The sequence below is a fragment of the Felis catus genome, chromosome B4 (genome assembly GCF_018350175.1).
Source record: "Felis catus isolate Fca126 chromosome B4, F.catus_Fca126_mat1.0, whole genome shotgun sequence".
NCBI lineage: Eukaryota > Metazoa > Chordata > Mammalia > Carnivora > Felidae > Felis > Felis catus.
In genome coordinates, this window is record NC_058374.1 from 135032442 (window position 1) to 135046424 (window position 13983).

General features: G+C 53.3%; 1 pseudogene; it reads left to right on the forward strand.

Annotated features, from left to right (window-relative positions):
* Positions 1–6261: 6261 nt before the first annotated feature.
* LOC111561523 lies at positions 6262–6360 on the forward strand (annotated as a pseudogene).
* Positions 6361–13983: the final 7623 nt, after the last annotated feature.

Here is a 13983-nt window from a genome sequence, read left to right on the forward strand (position 1 = left end):
CTGAATTGGGCTCTGGGGTGAACGAGGAGCCTGCTTGGAATTCTCCCTCTCTCTCTGCCCCCTCCCTGCTCACATTGTACACGTGTGCACGCATGCACTCTCTCTCTCAAAATTAATAAATAAACTTAAGAAATTAAAAAAAAGAGTTGTATTTTACTCCATGTAATTTGTCTTAATACAAATCCCTCTGTGAACTCAAACTCATTCTCTTTGCCCTATATATGCTGGAGAGGACCTACGACCCTTGCAGGGGTCCAGATGGGCCCAGAGCAGGGTGGCAGGGTGTCTGTGGGGTGGGGGACCCAGGGTCCTGAAGGCATCTCCCCCACAGCCTTCCCCACCTGCCTGTCCTCAGATTTCTGGGAGCGGACTCTCTGGGGAGGGGGTTCCTTGAAGCCTCTGGCCTCTGGGGCCACTCTGTCCTCCTGAGACAATAACCACTGCTGTTTATGGGATGCACACTGGGCACCTGACACTTTGCTGACACTCTGTCCATAGCACAGGAGGGAGGGCCCAGGCTTGGGGGATGGACCCCTTACCCCACCCCCACTCCCCAGCTTTGTCACTGAGAAGCCGAATGATCTAGATGAAGGAGACGGTAAGCAGCATCACGTCTCTGAGCTGAGGCTGCCTCGTCCCCACATGGGCTCTCAGCACCACTGAGAGCAGAATGAAGTGATGTGGGGGGGTCCTCAGTGCCTGGGAGTCACAGCCATCTGAGGCTCTATCCCAGCCCAGGGGATCTGGGGGGCTGGGTGAGGCAGAACCTGTGGGGGGGCCTGAAGGCCGGGCTAGGCTCTGACTGTGGCATTGTGACTTTCTTGCTGTGTGACCGTAGAAGATGGATAAATGAATTAATATAAATAAAGCACTGAAGCAGTGTCCACATTGGACCAATGTGTCCGGAGTCCCTGTCTCAGAACTGATTCTCTCCTCTATGACATATGGCCCTTGTTGGCTCTACTCGTCATTACTTCTGTGTCCCCACCCGCTTGCCAGGGACCCTCATCTCTCCCTACCCGCAAACGGCAAGCCTCCAAACCCTCCCATTTATCTCAGCTGGGGTTCCCTCCTCTCCAGACTCAGCAACCACGGGACTCAGCAGCCTCCCGGGTGGTTCCCATTCCTCCCCGAATTCTCCCAACCCTGCCCTGTCATTTCTGTACCACGTGCACAGTGCGAGGGATCCAGAAGAGAAGGCTGGTTGCCAGGGCAACGGAGGATAAAGCCCTCGCTCTGCCAGGCTGCTGATTGGCTGAGACACGTCCCGCCTCCTGCCATCCTGAGGGTCGGGGGCAGAGGGAAGTGTCTCCTGGTGGGCAGGGAGACCTACCAGTGTGCCTTGCCAGCCCAGGACTGCCCCCTCCCAGCCCCGTCAGAGTCCTGGGCCTGAGAAGCTCTGTCTCCCACGGGAGGCAGTGGCCTCGCCCTTTCTCTGCCTCCAGCACCCAGGGCCGCTGCAGATGGCAGTGTCTCTGGGGACAGCAGCTACGACTGAGTCCACAGGCCGACATTGAGCTGCTCAGGCCGAGGCGGTGCGCTCAGCACAGAGCCCCTGGAACAGGCATCTGCAGGTCGTGAGGTGGGTCTGCGGACAAGCAGGGGGTGGGGGGAAAGGGGCACCGAGCAGTGCCAATGCCTTGGGGGGGCAGAAAGAGGGGCTCTACGACCCTCACACTGTCCTGGATGGGACTTTGGCTAGAGTGGGGGCTGGAAAATTCCTTATAGATCATCTGGAAACCCCCCCTCCCACCTTGTCACTGTGCGTGGGGAACCCTGAAGCCCAGAGAGGGTGAGGAGTAGCCCAAGGTCACACAGAGAGCCAGTGAGTGATTTGTCTCAACTAGGAGAAGGTCTAGGGGTCCTCAGTCTGCCCCAGAATGGTTTTTATCGCAGGGCTGGAGAGGTTGGGGGGCCCTAAGCTGGGCTCCACAGATTCACACCATTGCAGCCAAAATTGCTACAACTCTGCCCAAGTTCCTCATTCTCATGTTTAAGCTGCAAGGGGACTGGGGTCCTGCCTGCAGCCAAGGGTGGGACACGAATCTTTTGGCCTCAGTCAGGTTAGTTTGGAGCAGCCTTCCTGCCTGGGAGCCCCCTTTCCCAACTTCCCCTCAACAGGCAACGCCAAGCGATTCTGAACTCTTTGGCTTTCCAGAAAGGCAGATGGTTAGGAGGGCATGACTAGGGCACCTTGAGACATTGTGCTTCGGAATAGCCAACGGGGACCCGGGGGGCCAGGGGCGGGCCCCAGGATGGCTACCCCTGGGAAGCAGCATCTCTCCCCCCCGCCCCCACCCCGGGGTCACAGCCCGCCTTGAAGACCCACCTGGAAGTAATGGGACAAGAGGAGCTGGAGTTTGCAGACAGAGGGCTGAGGAGCTAGGGCTTGTCTTTAGCCTGTCCTGGAGGTCGCTCCATCTGTCCCCTCTCTTCCCTCCCTCAGAAGCCACGGGGGACCTCTGCTTATTTCATTCTGCTCAGGGGTCTTGACCCACCCCACAGGACTCAAACCTCAGGCCATCTCAGGGGGTTTAGGGTCCAGCTCTTAGCTCCCTTCCAATTGGGCAACGTAGGGCAAGTTAGTGAACCCGTGTGGGCCTCAGTTTCTTCATCTGTAAAATGTAGCCATTAACACCTACCCCACAGGCCCCGTATAAAGTTTGTGAACACATTCTAAGAATGTTCTCCCTGCCTGGGCAGGCAGAGGTGGGGCTTCTCACCCTACTCCTTTTATATACCTCAGGAAGGGTTTGAGGGTAAGTTAATGGGTCCTGCTTTATCCCATTTCTGGAAGAGATGGTCTGTGATCTGGCTTTTGAAGTACGAATAGAAGTTTGTCACCTGAACACAGTACAAAGGAGATTCCGGGGAAGATGAAAGCATATGAAAGATAGAGGCTGTATGATACGCAGGTGCACCTAGGTGACTGGCAAGCAGTTCGAGATGATGCCAGGTAGGCCAGGAGATGAGGTTGGGGAGGTTGGCAGAGCACAGATGTGGGTATCTCTGGGTCATTCTAAGGGGTCTGTGTGTATGTAACATTCAGGAGGCACCTTGCACCTGCTGCCCTTCATGTTCCTGCTTTCCTGCCACTGGGTCACTGGAAATAATAGGTAATGTTACATGAGTGCTGGTTCTGATGCAGCCTGGTGCTAAAAGCTCCTTAGGCATTATCTTGTTAAACATTCGCAGCGACCTTAAGAAATGGATCCTATTTCTTATCCCCATTTTACAGTTAGGGAAACTGAGGCTCAGAGAGTAAGAACAAACCACGAGGCAGCACGTGTTATGTGCCAGGCACTAAATCTGAGTATTTTACATAAATTAACCCACTGAACTGTCACAACAGCCGAACGGTCTAGGTGGGTGCTATTTTCATTCCCACTTGCCAGATGTGGAAGCCCAAGGCCCAAGGATTTGGGGCCGGTGCTTGTGTCCGCAGTCTTATAATTATGATTTGGGGCATGGGCCTGAATTCGAGAGCCTGTGCAGACCCTGTTGATATCAACGAGATCCCCTGGGGATTGGGTGTTTGTTCACCAAACCACACCCTGCCAGGATGTGCGGGTGGCTGGGGACCCACTCATCTGTGAGGGCTTGGCAAGCAGCAGCCTCTGAGACCGCAGAGTCAGGGCCGGGAGGGGTGTCAAGGAGGAGGCATAGCCCATGTCGTCCTTTACTGAGGGCTCTGTTAGTGTCCCCTTCCCCAGGGGACGATGACGCTGAGGCCCAGAGAGGTTAGGCAACTTGCCTGAGGGCACATAATGCCTGAGAGGGGATTGAACCAGGCCTGGCCTTCAGTTATATATAAGCTTCTGAAAGGGTGGGTGGGAGCCAGCTGGTCCCCCCACCCCACCCTGTGATGGGGGCAGCTCTGTTCTTGGCAGGGGCAAGGGGCAGGCTGCTGAGCCACTGCCCTCCACTCTCCTGGGCCTCAGCCGTCCCATCTGTAAGGTGATGCTCACACCTCCTGGCTGTGCGAAGCCTGCGCGCCTCCCTCCGGGCTGGCAGGTGGGCCAAGGGGCGCCTCCGCCACCACTCACCGCCCGTGTCTCGGCAGCTGAGGCCGCCGCGATGCCGCACTTCCTGGACTGGTTCGTGCCCGTGTACCTGGTCATCTCCGTGCTCATCCTGGTGGGCTTCGGCGCCTGCATCTACTACTTCGAGCCTGGCCTGCAGGAGGCGCACAAGTGGCGCATGCAGCGCCCCCTGGTGGACCGTGACCTCCGCAAGACCCTGATGGTCCGCGACAACTTGGCCTTCGGAGGCCCAGAGGTCTGAGCCGACCGGCGCCGGGCACCGGGCGCCCTCCCCCGCCTCGCCCAGCCTGGAGACCCTGAGGCAGAGAGAGGACAACGTCTGCTCCTCCGGGCCACCCCTCTGGAGCTGGGCCCTCCCGGCAGAAGCTTCTGGGTGCCCCGGGTGGACACTGGCTGCACCTGGTGAGATAGGGGCACCTGGGTATCTTGAGGTGTCACTGCTGCTGGCCCGGGGCTTGCTTTCCACCTCAAGCCAGTTCTCTCCACACCTGCCCTCCCCAGCTCTGGGTTTATCCCCCGCTGGCCTCCAGTGCCTTTGTGCTGCCCAGCACTCTCGCCCCTCGCCTGGAGTCAGGCACCGCTGCCCCTGCCTGTCCTAAGTGTCTAGATCCCCACTTCCCCACTGAATCCCCCGTGACACTCAACGGCCCGCTCCACCCGGGGAGGCAACCTCCCTGCAGCCTCACATGGCAGGCTTCAAAGCTGACCCAAGGGAAAGGCCCTATTTGGAGGGGTGTCTGCTCCTTCCAGTTCAGCCCCACCCCTCTGGACTCAGACTTGGCAATGGTGAGCGTGTGTGACGGGGTGTGCAGAGGGGTGAGACCACAGAGGACAGAGGGGTGTGTGTGTGTGTGTGTGTGTGTGTGTGTGTGTGAAAGAGAGAGAGTCTGGGAGGGGGGAGTGGGGAGGGGGACAGGCAGGTGTGTATGTGTAAGAGGGAGAGCGGGGGCCCCAAGCAGGGCGGGAGGTGGCGGGGACAGGGCGAGCCTGTGATAGGCTGCCCACAGCGGTTCTCACCTCCCTCCCTGTGCCAGGCTTCCCTACTCTCTCCTTCCCCAAGGCCCCTGCCCTGTACTGCAGCCCCCAGCACCATCCCCCTGCCCACCCAACCCCACCAGGGAGCCCTCCTCCTTTGTGGAACACTGTTGCCTCATTTGGGATGTCGAGTAGCAGCCTGTCTCACTCTCCTCCCCTGGGGCTTCCCTCTTAGTTTCTTGCAATAATAAAGACTTCATGACTATTTCTGCAGGACTGTCTCGTTTCCTGAAGGTAGGGTCAGGCCTGTCATCTCACTGGATCTTCATAAAAAAAAAAAACACAACACATAATAGTGCCATAAAAAACCCTTTGTAGGGATGGGGACACTTACTTCAGAGAGGGTAGGTAAAGTAATTTCTCAGCAGCAGCACTATTGACATTTTAGCCCAGATCATTCTTTTTTTTTTCCATAAAATTTTATTTTTATTTTTATTTATTTTCAGTGAGAGAGAGACAGAGTGTGCGTGGGGGAGGGGCAGAGAGAGAGGGAGACACAGAATCCGAAGCAGGCTCCAGGCTCTGAGCTGTCAGAGCAGAGCCCGACTCGAGGCTCTAACCCAAGAACCCTGAGATCATGACCTGAGCCGAAGTCAGATGCTTAACTGACTGAGGCACCCAAGTGCCCCTAGCCCAGATCATTCTTTGTTGTGAGAGACTGCCCTGTGTGTTGTGGGATAATGAGCATCTCTGGTTTCCATCCACTAGAAACCAGTAGCCCTCCCCCCCTCCCCCTCCTTGGGACAACCAAACCAGTAGCTGGAGCACATGAAGCAGAGTACCAGTTAGGATATGGATTCAGGCCCAGAGACGCGAAAACAACAGGGCCTTAAACCAAATAGAATGTTCTTTCTCACAGCACCTTTCATGGGAAGTTTTCTGGAGCTGGTCTGATGGCTGGTTCCACACGTGTCCAGGGATCTGTGCTTCTCTGTGGCTATTCCCCGTGCCTGGCGTGATGCCTTGGTTGGCAAAATCCAGAGGGCTCGCTTGCACCCCCAGCAGCAAGGTGGGGAGGGAAGTGTGACCCCTTCCTTCCTTGGAGGACACTCCATGATGGCCGTCCCCCTCCCATCCCCTTACATCCTACTGCTCAATACTTAGTCATATGGCTACTTCTAGCTGGAAGGGAGGCTGGGAAGTATATTCTTTAGCCGGGGGGCTGTATGTTCATTTAAAAGGTCCACTTCCTTTGGCAGTGCATATACTAAAATTAGAACGATACAGAGAGTATTAGCATGGCCCCTGTGCAAGGATGACACACAAAGTGTTCCTTATTTTTGGCACATGCACCTCAATGTTTATAGCAGCATGATCAACAATGGCCAAAGTATGGAAAGAGCCCAAATGTCCATCGATGGATGATTGGATGAAGAGGATTTGGTACATAGATACAATGGAGTATTACTGGGCAATCAAAAAGAATGAAATCTTGCCATTTGCAACTACGTGGATGGAACTGGAGGGTATTATGCTAAGCGAAATTAGTCAGAGAAAGACAAAGATCATATGACTTCACTCATATGAGGACTTTAAGAGACAAAACAGATGAACATAAGGGAAGGGAAGCAAAAATAATATAAAAAGTGGAGGGGGACAAAACATCATAGACTCTTAAATATGGAGAACAAACAGAGGGTTACTGGAGGAGGTGTGGGAGAGGGGATGGGCTAAATGGGTAAGGGGCATTAAGGAATCTACTGAAGTCATTGTTGCACTATATGCTAACTAACTTGGATGTAAATTAAAAAAAAAAGTCCACCTCCTTGGGGTGCCTGGGTGGCTCAGTCGGTTAAGTGCCCCACAACTTTTGATTTCAGCTTACGTCATGATCTCCAAGTCTTGAGATCAAGCCCCTCATCGGGCTCTGCACTGGGCGTGGAGCCTGCTGGAGATCTTCTCTTTCCCTCCCCCTCTGCCTGTACCTGCTCGTGTGTGTGTGTGTGTGTGTGTGTGTGTGTGTGTGTGCACGCGCTCTCTCTCTCTCTCTCTCTCTCTCTCAAAACAAAACAAAACAAACAAACAAAAACCCAAACGTCTGCCTCCTTGAAAGGGGGAGAACACACGGTCACACCTACTATTCTATTGTCATAAGGATTTGCTGAGGCCACAGGGCAGTGGGCTGAGATTTGGACCAGAAATCCTGACCCCAGACCAGGGCTCACTCTTGCACAGGCCCCATCTAAGGAACGAAGGAAGGCAAAAGTTGCCTCGAGGGCTGGAGCTGCTCTTCCTTCAGGGGGCAAACCGGGTCTTGTATACACCATCTTGCAGAGCCGGGCTGGGGTGAGGCCAGAGAGGCACCTCGGGCTCACACCCAGGTGCCCCCTTCAATCCTGTGCCCTCGGTGCGTCTCTGGCTTCACCCGAGCCTGGCCCTGCTGTGCCTGCCCCTCCGGCAGGGCATTCTGCAGCTTGGAGAGATTTTCCCACCCCCTCCCCGACCATGCGGCTGCCCCTCACCGCCACCCAGCCCTTGTGCAGGCACAAGACACCAAAGTGAAAACAGCTGAAATAAAAGGGTTCGGTTCCAGACTCACACTTGGCTGGAACCCTAGGGCTCAAGGATGTCGCCAAGACATGCCATCTCCCCGTCTGTCTCTTTGTCTCCCTCAGTCCTGGTTTCCTTTGTGCGGGCATTCTCCACCGGGTGGTAAGCTTCCCCTGGGAGTCCCAGGCTCCCACAGCCCTTGGCGCCCTCATTTCAAGGGAGGGCATGCATCTTGTTGCGGTGAGATCTCAGGGGATGAACTCGCATTGGCCCCCAGGGCACATGAGTTGAGGGCGTGGGATGCCCCGATCGCCAGGCAGCTCTGGTGCCCACCACGGCAGCCAGGGGCAGTCAGCCTACTGATCACATGGTCCGAGGAGGGGGGCAGGGGTAGGCAGTGGCAGTTGCCTAAAAGAGGGAACGGGTGCCAGGTGAAAAATAATGGGACTGAGAATGTTTTACAGAGGAGGAAATAAGTACAGAGAGAAAGAACCCACCCAGGCCATCCAGAGGGTTCCACCACCTGGGTTTGCAGCATGAGGGAGAGGAAGGGTGGACAGGAAAGCCCAGAGTCTGGTGAGCATATGAGTGGGGGCTCTGAGTCTGGCTGTCAGGGCGGGCAGGGTGCGGCAGAAGTAGGTGGGCGGGTGAGTGGGCTCTCTGGGGACCCACTGGAGGGTGGAGCCCTTCCAGGGCCTTAAAGATCACCCCACACAAGAATGGAGGGGGGACCAGCCCCACCCACCGGGTAGCCGGTCCCGATCTGCCTCAGTTTCTCCGGCTGGGCCAGCCCCAATGTATCTGGGCTCCCTTCCCCGAGGGGGTAACCTTCTTCTCTTCTGAGGCTCTGGATTTCACGAGCTAAGTGAGCAGAGGTGTGAGGCCTGGGGCTGAGAGCTGGGGCACCAGGGCTAGAAGCTCAGTGCTATTTATTTATCAGAAAACTGTCTCCCAGCCCTGGTCCGAGGCAGGACCAGAAAGGGCCCAAGCACATGCCCTGTGTGTGAGTGCAAGAAACATCATAGATCCCAACTCCACTGGCTCGGGTAAGAAGGGGACGTTTCCATGAGGACACTGGGGTGTTCAGACCCTGCAGGACAGGAAAGGAGCAAACGTCAGGACGAGAACCAGGCACTCAGACTCACATCATTAAGAAAAAAAAATTTTTTTAATTTTATTTATTTATTTTGAGAGAAAGAGAGAGAGCATGAGCAGGGGAGGGGCAGAGAGAGGGAGAGAGAGAGAATCCCAAGCAGGCTCTGCACTGTCCACACAGAGCCCAATGCCGGCTCGAACTTATGAACCGTGAGATCATGACCTGAGGTGAAATCAGGAGTCGGACGCTTGACCAACTGAGCCACCCAGGCGCCCCATTTCTCACACCATTTTTTATTCTTGCTTCTGCGCACCTATTTCATGAGTCACCACCTGACCCCCCCGATCATGGCCCCCTGCTGTCCAAGTTTGATATCCTACCTGCTCCAGCCATCCGTGTCAGTTATCTGTCCCTCTCTCTGGCCTCAAGCCCAAGTATCTCACGGGAGGGATTCACTGGCTCATTCTAGGTCAGACGCCTATTTTAAACCAGTCATCCAAGGCTGGGGCAGTGTCCCGTGTCTGGCCCAGCTTGGGTCAGGGCCCACCTGGACCAACATGGCCCCAGGCTGGGGTCATCTCAGAACAAGGCAGTTCTCTTGGGTGTTGGCAGAGGGGAGAGTTCAGCAGAAATCATGTAAATTGTCCCCTGACCCCCAATCCAAACACACCAAAAAGGCTCTGTTGGACGTGGATTGGGCTGGACTGGCTGGGCCTGGGAGGATCTCAGGCTAGACCCGGCCTACAGCCAGATTGTTGTGTTACCCACCACAGTGTTTTGGAGAAAAAAAAAAAGAGAGAAAGAAAATTAATTGGCAACATTTATGTCAGGAGATTTCACGTGAAAAATCTTTTTCTGACTCCTCTTCAAAAATAAAACTTCGGGGGCACCTGCGTGGCTCAGTCAGTTAAGCATCTGATTCTTGGTTTCGGCTCAGGACATGATCTCGTGTTTTCGTGGGTTTGAGCCCTGCATTGGGCTCTGGGCTGGCAGCACGGAGCCTGCTTGGGATTCTCTGTCTCCCTCTCTCTCTGCCCGCCCAGCCCACTTGCACTGTCTCTGTCTCTCTCAAAATAAATAAATGAACTTGAAAAAAAAAAAAAAGACAAAAAAATAAATAAAAAAACTTCTGGCCACGCTGGGTCAGAAGAGTGAATGTGTTCAAGGTTATAAACTCATAACCTCGGCAGGGAGGACGTTGACTGTGACCCCACGTGAGGCTTGGGCAGTGGCCAATCCTTCTCAGAGGACGTCTGCCTCTGTACAAGGGCTGCCGAGGAGAAGGCTGAGGCTCAGAGAGGGTCTCCTGCTCTTAAACCTGGGCCCTTTCCCAGTTCCCAGGGCTTCTTACATAAATGTTTATTTACACCTGCTCTTCTCATAAAGAACACAAGAAGATTTCTGTTAAAGAAGCCACGCATACACGGGGTTGAGAAGGAAGCGGTCCAACTCTGACCCATGCTGTCATACTATTACTTATCTCTGAGTTTCCTGGCAGCCAGAGGGAAAGAAGAAACACAAAGAGGTCATTTTATTCTTTTTATGTGACAGAAGGGAGAGACTGAATCTTCACGAAAGACAAATTTGTGGTTCTAGATACTAAAAAGAAATGTCTCATATGGGATGTTGACGCAACAAACTGCATTCTCAGCATTTTTTACAAGGGGGAGGGTTGACCCAGATATAGCAGAGCCTACAGAAAGAGGCCAGTGCACGAAGACAGATTTTTTTCATCTGCCAGGGCATGCTAGAGGACTGCACTGGGAGCACCTTGAGGTCAGGACCTGACAATAGTAAATCCTATAAAACTGTCCATTTACATTGCACGTCCTTGGGCAGGCTTCCGTGGCTCTCGGACACACACGTGAATTCACCGAGCATTTCTGTGTGCCAGGCACTGAGAACCACAGGTGATTAAAGCCCAGATAAATGTCCGCTGCCAGTGCCTGGCATTGTGCTCAGCTCATGGCAGGTTCTCCATGGAAAAATAACCTGCGGGGCGCCTGGGTGGCTCAGTCGGTTAAGCATCCGACTTGGGCTCAGGTCATGATCTCGTGGTCCGTGGGTTCGAGCCCCGCGTCGGGCTCTGTGCTGACAGCTCAGAGCCTGGAGCCTGTTTCAGATTCTGTGTCTCCCTCTTTCTCTGACCCTCCCCTGTTCATGCTCTGTCTCTCTGTCTCAAAAATAAATAAATGTTAAAAAAAAAAGAAAAAAAACGAAAAACAACCTGCCAGTTATTTCCTTATCCCTGCTTCGCCTGCCCCACTGGTTGGGGCAAATGTTAAGCTCCTACAGAGGCATGTCACATACCTGCTCCACCCCAGCACTAGGCCTGGCACCAAGAATACAACGACAAAGAAGAAGTCTCTGTATCAAAGGGGCTCACAAACTGGAGGGGAGGACAGATGTGTAAACGAATTACAAAAGTGTGATTGCAGCAAGAGAAGTATGTACGAGAAACTGAAGACAACTGAAGACATGCCTACTCTCGTGGACGGGGTTTGTCAAGGAAAACTTCCTGGAGGATATAACCACTCAGCTGGGTTTTGAAGGCTGAATAAGAGTTTTCCCTAAGGGGAAAAGGAGTCAGCAAGTGCAGACCCATAGAGGCTTGAAAGAACCCCGTCCTCGCTGGAAACTGTGAGTGGTGGGGCGCCTAGGTGGCTCAGTCGGTTAAGCGTCCAACTCTTGATTTCAGCTCAGGTTCGTGGGATCGAACCCCGCATCAGGCTCTACACTGACATCGCGGAGCCTGCTTGGAATTCTCTCTCTCTCCCTCTCTCTGCCCCTCCCCCTGCTCGTGCGTGTTCTGTCTCTCAAAAATGAATAAACATGAAAAACAAAACAAAACAAAACAAAAAACACCTGTGAGTGGTATCATGTGTTTGAAGCACAGAATGTCAGTGAGTAAGTCAGTGAGTAAGTGGTGGGAGGGGAGACTGAATGAGCAGAAGGTGGTTTTCCAAGTAAGGTTTAGATCCAAGGAGAGAACCTGATGACTTTCCAATGGCTTGCCTCCTCCAGGAAGACTTCCCTGACCCCACGAGTAGCTTTCCCCATTACAGCCCTAATCTCGTAGTGTGATTTTGTTCGTATGTCTGTAGAGAGCAGCAATGGTGCCTCTTCATCTCAGACCACACCCTGCCTGGCACTGGGCAGGGCCTCCATGAAAGCATGCTTTTTGAATGAATGGGCTGGTCTCTGGAAGTCCTGCCAGGAGCTACCCATCTGCTTAAATGCTAAGATTTTAGAATGGCTCAGAGCCTTCCTGGGGGCCAGGGGGAAAAAAAAACCAACTGTTGTGCAGGTTTTTAAATGTTTGGGGGGATTTTGCAGAGTCCTGAGAGCTTTCCTTTCCCACCATCTGGGAGCTGTCAGGATGTGGTGGGTGTGTCTGGGCCAGGCCCAGAACAGGAGGACAAGAGGCGGGAATGTGCAGGGTCCCTGCGTAGGAATGGTTGCAATGTTCGGACTCCGGTCCTGGAGGGTGGTACAGGCTTCTCATTGTTCCACGCCCTCGGCTCTCCACTCTGGCGGGGCGGGAAGGGCTTGGAAAGGCCAGAGACCAGCTTTGGGAGGAGGGCAGAGGCTTCAGGCTTCCTCAAAAGACCATCACACTGTCAGTCAACACACTCACAGAGAACGTTAGGTGGGTAAAGCCCCATTTCTTCCTCCCCATATAGTAGGAGGGGCTCTTCCTCCCTTCCTTCCAGCCACTGGTTCCTTCCTTCCATTTCTTCCATTCCATTTCTCTTCCTTCCATTTCTCTTCCTCCCTCCCTTCCTTCCTTCCTTCCTTCCTTCCAGACACTGGTTCATTGTGTGAATCTCCGCAAGTCCATTTCCCTGCAGCTGTAAGCAGGTGGAATTGATGTGGACGTCACAGGAAATCATAAGGGTAAATACAAAAGGAAAAGAGAATTACAAGGTAACAGTTTTAATGGCTAACGTGGATGGACTTCATTGCACTTCTCACTGTATTCCCACAACCATGCAAGTGGGTCATCAGTCCCGTTCATCAAATATTTCTGGCTCTTCAACTCTCATGTATAGTAGGGTTAACCTCTCTACCTCCTTGTGGTGGGTGGGGCCATGCGACTAATTCTCACCAGTGAGTTGTGATCAGATGTGAGTCCAGGCCAAAGCATTTCTCTTCCTCCCTTCCTTCCTTCCTTTTTCTTTCTTTCTTCCTTTTTCTATATTTCCCTTTCTTTCTTTCTTTCTTTCTTTCTTTCTTTCTTTCTTTCTTTCTCTCTTTTTAAATTTATTTAAGTTCTCTCTACAACCAACGTGGATTTTGAACTCACAGCCCCGAGATCAAGAGCGGCACACTCTCCAGACTGAGCCAGCCAGGCGCCCTCAGGCCAAAGCATTTCATAGCAAGTGCACCGCTCTCCACTCCCTTCTCCCCTCTCCCACAATGAGGAGAAAGGCTCCAGCACAGGGCTGCTCCATCAGCCTGGGTCCCAAAGTCAAGATGACTCAGAGCAGAGCCTCCATGGATCCAAACCAGTGTGGACGTGAGAAATGAACGAGAAGTAAATCTTTGTTTTTATAAGCCATTGGGATTTTGGAATTGCTTGTTATTGCAGTATAATTTAACCCATGCTGACTGATAATAATCCCCATTTCTACAGATGAAGAGCTCAGAGAGCTTGTGACCTGTTCAAAATCACACAGCTATAGCAAACCCAAGTTGGATACTCTAAAGCCTGTGCCGCTTGTCTGGGAGGCCACCACAATGGGTTGGTTTTTTTTTTGCTTGGGTGAAAGTCTGTCCTCTGAGGTTACTGCCAGGTTTGTGGATCTTTCATTTGGTGGGGAAGAACAGCAGTACAGATGTGAGGTCATTGCCTCGTTGGGCCACTAGAGGGCAGCTTGTCATTACTGGGCAGGCCGTGTCCTCCTGGCCCCCTCAACCCTGGAGGACAGAACAGGGCCGATGGGCAGGGGGGAATACAGACATGAACCAGATTCGCTTCTGGCTCTTAAGGCCCTAACAGCCTGGCAGGTAGCTGGAGGGAGGAATTCTAGATATTTGAGCTAGAGGAGATCACATGCAAGCACCTGGGACCTATTTACAAAGGCAACTGAGGCCCAGAAAGGCAAGTGACCTGATGGCAGCTGTATAATGACTCATTTGCCAAAGTGGGGAGAGAATCCAGGACTCCTTACTTCTTCTCAGGATTTCTTCATCTCAGAGATAATGCAATCCACTGGGGGTGACCAGTAAAGTCCCCCCCTGCCCAATCTGTCCATGCAGAACTGTGCTGTCCCCTCCCCAAACACCTCCGTTCTTCCCCAAGTTCGGCTGGTCCCC